General features: G+C 51.3%; 1 protein-coding gene across 9 annotated transcripts in view; it reads left to right on the top strand.

Moving 5' to 3' along the window:
* The first annotated feature begins 239 nt into the window (after nucleotides 1–239).
* Nucleotides 240–6,872, top strand: part of ZNF532 (zinc finger protein 532) — a 49,691-nt gene continuing 43,058 nt past the window's right edge. The window contains exons 1-4 of one of the 9 annotated variants that reach the window (XM_042804474.1): nucleotides 398–508; nucleotides 1,171–1,331; nucleotides 2,373–2,577; nucleotides 3,047–3,157. The gene's annotated coding sequence lies outside the window, so the exon portion shown is untranslated. Of the gene's footprint in view, nucleotides 509–920; nucleotides 1,332–2,372; nucleotides 2,578–3,046; nucleotides 3,158–6,872 lie in introns of those variants that run through there. The other 8 variants (XM_033009208.2, XM_033009205.2, XM_033009203.2 and 5 more) reach the window with 8 other exon arrangements.

Raw genomic sequence — 6,872 nt, 5'->3', positions numbered from 1 at the left:
GCACCGCGGGCGGCAGATCCGCCCCCGCGGCCCGGCCAGGCCTGGCGCGGAGCGGGGACCCCTGCTCGGGGGGGCAGCGCGGCCGGCGGAGCGGGCCTCGCCCCCGTGCCTGCCGCGGGGCCGCGAGCCGGCGCCGCTCGGTGCCCGTCGGGGCGGCGCTCCCCGGCCGCGGGGGCTCGGCGGCGGCGCGGGGAGCCCCCCTCCCCGGGGCAGCGGGGAGGCCGCGACCCGCCCGGCCCCGGCGCCCGCCCGCGGCGCGCTCGGAGGCAGCGGCAGCCCTCCCCGCCCCCGGCACACTCCAGGGAGCCGTTTCACACGGAATCACACGGGAGCGTCTCCCCCATCTGTGCAAGCCGAGGCACCCCCACCCCCGCCTTCTCCTCAGTCCCGGCAGAGCCTCCCTGCCATTATGTTCCACCATCTCTTAGCCAGGCCGCTCGGCGGGCGGCCGGGGCAGCGCGGGCCCTAGCCGGGGCCGCCCGGAGCCGCCGCGCCCGGGCCGCAGCAGGTGTGTTTGCGCGGGGGCGCTCCGTTTGCATGGGGTGGGGGTCGGCTGGCCGCGGCCCGGCTCCCGCCTCGCCTGCGCGCAGGCCGCGCGGCGGCGGAGCGGCCTGCCCGGCCTGCCCGGGGCCGGGGCGCCGCGAGGGCGGCGGCCGCCGGGGACCCGCGGCCGGAGCTCCGTGTGGGGGGGGGGGGAGGGAGGAGCGGGGGGGGTGGGGGTGTCGCTCGGCCGCGGCCGCTTCCCCCGCTCGGGCGCCCGCCCCGCCGCCCGGGCGGCCGCGGCCTCCCCTCCCCAGGCGTCCCCCTCGCGCGGAGCGGGGGCCGCGCCGCTCGGCTGGGCCCGGCTCCGGCGGGGCCGACCCCGGGCCGGGCGGCCGGCGGGCCCGGCGGCGGCGGGGGGGGGGCGCGGGCGCCGCGCTGAGGGGGCCGCGGTCCGGCCGCCAGATGCCCGGGGCCGCGGCGGCCCGCAGAGGCGGGAGCAGCCTGCCCGGGCTGAGGGGCTGAGGGAGGGCCGGCTGCCGCCGCCCGTGCGGGGAAGACAGCGGAAGAAGATGGTCGTTTTCCCCAGAATGGGGTGGGGATGAGGGATGTGGAGAAAGTGCCAGATCTCAGCTGTCTCCGCAGGGGAAGGGGGGGGTGAAGGGTTGTGCCCGAGACCTCTGCTAACAGTTACAGGTGCAGCCCGCAGAGCTGAGGGGCTGGTTGGTGTAGCCTGGCGTGGCAGCCGGCTTGGAGGGAAGCCTCGCCGAAGAGCCATCTCACGGCAGACCCCGGAGAGGATGGGGCTTGGCGCGTAGGCGGAGGTAGTTACTGGTTTTACCAGTGCAAGGGTGAGTAGCCAAAAGAGGAGCGGGGTGAATAACGTCTCGATTGGGGGTGACCGTCAGCCACGCAGCAGGAAGGCCCTGGGTGGCAGGGGAAAAGCGGGCTAGCAGCGGCGCTGCCCCGGGCAGAGGCGGGCGCCCGGCCCTGCCCTGGCGGGACTCCCGGCTCCGCGGGGAGCCGTGACCTTGCTCGGGCATCGCCCCGGCGGGCGCCGCGGGGCCGGGCCGGCGGCGGCACTCGGCAGCGGCCATCTTGGGCGGGTGGGAGCCGCGCCGGCTGCGCAGCGCCGTGTCCGGGCCTCCCCCGCAGCCGCGGGCGTGGGCAGGCGGGGGGGCCGGCCAGGCGCGGGGCTGCAGCTTGCTGCTTTCCGTGCCTCAGGGGTGGTTGAATAGCGAAAGGAAGGGGGGGGGGGGGGGGGGGGGGGCGCGGAAAAAAAAATAAGCTCAGCAGCCAACGCAGTGTTGCGAGGAGGGGGCAAAAGAACTATTTTGCAGGCATCTCGCTGCTGCGGAAATGGATTTCTTGAGGGGAGGGAGGTGCGTGTGTGGGTAATCGCTGTAGTAACGCTGTGCAGAGCAGGGAAAATGCCGCTTGCGCGGCCCCAGGTGCAGCGAGGAGTGGGGAGGGCAGGCGGGAGAAGCCCCTGATCGGCCGCCCCACGGCCGTGGGCATGAGGGGCAGATGTGACGTTGAGCAGCAGCCACCCCTTGTGCTGTGGGGAGCAGAGAGGGGGAGCAGCCCTCGGTTAGCAGTCTGTCTCCCAGGGCTGTGGCCGAGCCTGCCTGGTGCTGCAAGAGAGATCCTATGAGGATTTTTATTGCGGTCTCTTTGTTAGCTACAGACAGGCACGCACACACTCACAGCTTTCAGCCAGGTTGTGGGAGGTAAGTGGGGGAGGAGAGGAAGGGAGCGTGTGGGGCGGCACTGGGGAGCAAGGGGGCTGCGTGGGCCGGGCACGAGGGGAGCCGGGGGACAGGGCTGCAGCCGTCCCCACCACCACAGAAAAAAGAGCCCCGGCGATTTTCAGGGACTTGTTGGCAACTCAGCGAGGGTTGCCATAGCTTTTTATGTAGGGTGACCAGAACCGGCTGGAACTGGTTTGAGGCAGATCAGCTCCTGAACACAATGCAGTCACTGAGCTACTACAGTGGGATAGCTTCCTCCCTTCATGGCAGCCAAAAGCAGAGGAGCTTGCAGAAAGATACCATCCCAAAACAGTATGTGAATGCACACTTTAGACACACAGCACTGGTATGTGGCTAATATAGTCATAAAGGATTCTGTATATAAATGTACATATTTGCAGTAACTGAGATTACTTTGGCTTTTCGTGCCTTTTTATGCTTAAGGAATGGGCAAGAGCTGAGATTTATGACCCTTATTAAAATATTTTTGCTTTGCAAGGGTGGGACACTGGTTATGCAGTCTATTTTAAAACTAAACTAAATAAAATTGATTGAATGATTTGTAATTGTAGTTATGCTTGCAACTGAAGAATGCTGCTTTGCATGCTGTTTTATTTACAGGGTGCTGTCTTGTGGTTTTTCTTCTTTAGGAGATGTTAAGGGGGGGTGGGGGGGTTGCTGTGCCTTTTCTGTAAGGCCAAAAGGAAACAATATTGTTGTAGAATTGTGCATAAAAGCATTGCAAAGATGCTGTAAGGCATACTCGTTTTCCCTTTTTTTTTTTTTTTTTTTTTTTTTTCTTTCTCTCCTTGTAGGCCTATTGATTGGGGCTGCCTTTAACCCTTTCATATTTGCAGAGGTAATGCATCTGTGGCAGTAACTGAGCATTGGCTAAAAAAAATCTTTCAAAGGTCAAGGTTCACAAGGTGAGATGTGGTGTTTTGGGTGTGAATATAACAATAGCATGAAGTTACATGTATGTGAAAAGTAAATCTGGCTCCTGCTTGCACACTTGGCACGTTAGTAAGGAGACAATTGTTTCAGTGTTACTAAAGAAACGCTATTAACGTCCTCCAGTTTTAATAGGATTAAAACTATTATTTGTAAAGACTTACTGGTATCTTGGCTGAATACAGTACTTTCATTGAAATATCTTATATCCAGTTATACATTTTTTCACAATGTACTGATATGGAATAGGCCTCTGAGTGACAATCATAAATCGTGGGCCACATGGCAGTGAACTGTTCTGTGTTGTATTACAGCATTACACATTCAGAATTTGCTGTCTAATTATTTAAAGGTTGCTTGTTTGGCCATATCTGAGTAACTGGATACTTACTACTGAATTAAAGTCTTCAGTGTTAAAACATGTACTTAATATAGCCTACACAGTAAAAAAAAAAAAAAAAAAAAAAAAAGTATAAAATAAACAGTATGTCTGGTGTTTCTTAAACTGTTGTAACCCAGGGAGGATTTTGCAGCAGCCAAGTGGAAAGATGTATTTTAGAGGTCTGATGGAGCTCCAGTGGGTTATTAGTGGCATGAATTATAATATTGTGCAGTAATGAAATAAGAATAGGAAACCGGATGGGCAGTGCATCAGCTCCTGAGGGATGACTACTTTTAACTCAAAGCAATGGATAATGGATAGGATTTTTTTTTTTTCTTCTCTCTCATCTAAAAAATAAATGTGTATTTAGATTTGAGCTGGCATTTGATTCTTACAGTTAAAGCTGAAGGATTCAGAGAGGGAGAGGGGGAGTAATGAATGTAGCAAAGGGAAGAACAAAGGCTGTTAGAGCTTACACATTGGAACACTAAACATTTTGCCTTGGGGATTCTTTTGCTAGAACTGTTACTTCCTATAACAGGAAATCAGCAACTCTAGAATCTTAACCAGTATGATTTTTTTTAAAATCTGACCACTTCTGGCTGCGTTACCTGGTTTGGTAGTCTACAATCAAGATAAATATGGAGGCAGGACACTGAAAACGTTCTATTCTAGTGTGAAACGAGGGTCTTTTCCTCTGTGCTCAGCAAAATAAAGTAGACAGTCTTAAAAGCCTTGAGATGTTGTGGATATTGGGTAAGTTGTATGGTGGCTGATGATAGGCAGGGTGCCTGCATCAGAGAGTGACAATACAGGGGAACCTTTTTATTTCTGACTGCAGTAGATTATGTAAGGCATCTAGATATTAATTATAAAAAAGTGAAAATAGTGTGATAATGTTTAGCCTGAAATTATGGTTTTGTGGGTTTTAATACAGCTACAACGTGTGGTTTCTGAGATTTGATAGGGCAGTAAATAGCCTGTGTGGTGGAGCAAAATGCCTAACAGAACACTGTGCTGATTTCTGTTCGTATTTTTCATGACTTGGATGCAGAGGTTCTATATTTGACTATAGACATCTGTAGCAAAATTATGCTTGCAAACATGAATTCTTGTTGCATGATAGGAATAGTATCTATTGCTGCTGCTGCATGTTCTTTTCCAAGTGTCAGCTAAAATTCATATGTTACATGAGAGCACCTTTTAGATTTTTTTTTTTCTCCTTTCTCCCAGAATAGTAAGCAGTTTTAAAATTGTGAGTTCTTGAATTGCCACACAATTCAGTGTATCTCTTTTGTTTGTATTTTTGAACATGATCTGTACTACGAATTTTTATTTTTAGCAAAGGAGGTTTTGAGTTTGCAGGGATTTTTGTAGGCTGTAAGATGAGAAACCTGAATAGATGCTGGAGTCCGCTGTGTTCTTGGTGAGTTTTAATTTTTTTTCAGTCTAATAATATTTGTAAATGCTCTTCACCAGGAGATTCTGATTTTGCATGTAGGCCAGCTTTCCAGCAGAAAATGCTGCTTAATGCTGGAGGGTTGGTCCTCCGTATCAGCAGTCGTGAATGATCTCATTTTTCATTGAGGCTTGTCTCAGGTATTTGATCTTGAGAATAAGGGTGATGATTTATCAAGTTCCAAGCCTCTTTTGAATGAATTAAATAACTTTGGTTTTCTTAGAAGTATGAATGTGTGTTAAAATATAAATATGCATACAGATCGCTGGGAATACCTGTTTAAAAAAACCCCAAAACTTGACCCTGATGTTCCAGGGCCTGTTTGTTGCTAGTGTTGCCCAGGCGGGCCCTGCCCAGCTTGGCGTGCTCCCACCGAGATCGGCTGCAGCTGCGTCACGCTGCTCCTGAGCAAGAATTACTATCTACTTCTAAAAAAGACCGTTGAAGGAAGTAGGCAGGAAGCAAGTGTCATTTAGAATGCGATTCAAATCTGCATTAAATTGGGAATCTCAGAATTTTATTCATTATTGTTGTACGTCCAAACTATTCATGTTACTATCCCAGCCCATTTTACGTACAGAACGACGAAATGAAGCCATTTTTAAGATTCATTTTTAAATAGAGTGCAAAAAGAACGATACGGGGATTTACCTGCTTTTCATGAATTCACCTCCATTTTAGGAGAAATTCAGGAAGTTGCTAGGCTCAAAACCTTAGCTGGATCTCTCGATAAATATAGGTAGTTCTCATTTGGCCAACTGTGGATAGAGATGGCGTGCTCAGCTGCGTTTGGTGTGGGAGAGGAGATACCGTGCTCATGTGTTGAAATACCCGTGTTCTTTTTGCCTGCCAAAGGCTGGTAATAGTGAACTTCAAAGCGGTTGCATGTGGTTCTCTTTAAACTACGCTAGAGGTAGTTCAGTGGTAGTGTGAGAAGAGGAAATGGACAGACTTCGGAAGAGAGCCCTTCTCTTTCCCTTCCTGTTTTCTCCCACCCAGAGAGAACTCGAGATACCCATTTTGCAGTAAAATAAGAAAGTTCAGAAATGGAGGAGTTAAGACTACAAGATGAGGCTTCTGAGGAGTCGTGAACTGCAAGTAATTCTATCCAGGCTGTCAAAAAAACCCTCTGGAGATTTGCTTAAGACGACAAATTCTCAAGAACTGCCTTTACTTAATAAAGGGCTCAGTTCTTAACAGGTCAGATAAGAAGGCTCCAGTATCAGATGCAGGATATAGTAGAAAAGAGGACAAAGACAATTACTTGCTCTTTTATGATGAGTTACAGGGATGGATATGTTTCGAAAATGGTGGTAGAATGCTTACGGTTGTAAAACAACTCAGGCTCCTTTGGGGGATATCTTACTTGTTGGTTTGACGTGGCTTGGTAATCCGTACTTGCAAAACTCAGCTAAGCGATCAGCACAAAGAGCACTTTGCTGTACCTCACATTAAAGACTGAATGAGAGACTCCTCTGCAGAGGTCTTGTTGTATTCCTGAGGCTCTTAGCCTGAATCCATGGGCAAACCAATTGGAAAAAGTTGTGCCTCTACGAATTAACAGCAAACAAGGCAACAAAAATTCTTCCGCTTTAGCCTGGCTGCAACTGCATCTGCATTCTGTGCGTGGAGATAAGTATCATCCTCCTGGCCTCCAGGGACTCCCGAATTATTTTGTTTACCAGTAAAAGGCGATGTGCATACACATGCACTGTAGGTTTGTATCTGTGCCAGGTTATAGCAATACACCGTGAACATCATGCAAGTGCCAGTCAGTATCTTTGTGATTTTTCCCATGACTTCCATCTTCTGCCATCCTAAATGTAATTTGCTACCACTGTTTTCATTG

The sequence above is a fragment of the Tyto alba genome, unplaced genomic scaffold (genome assembly GCF_018691265.1).
Source record: "Tyto alba isolate M040663 unplaced genomic scaffold, T.alba_DEE_v4.0 Super-Scaffold_42, whole genome shotgun sequence".
In the NCBI taxonomy this organism is placed as follows: domain Eukaryota; kingdom Metazoa; phylum Chordata; class Aves; order Strigiformes; family Tytonidae; genus Tyto; species Tyto alba.
Note: the sequence above shows the minus strand (reverse complement) of the source record. Positions and strands in the feature narration are given on the sequence as shown.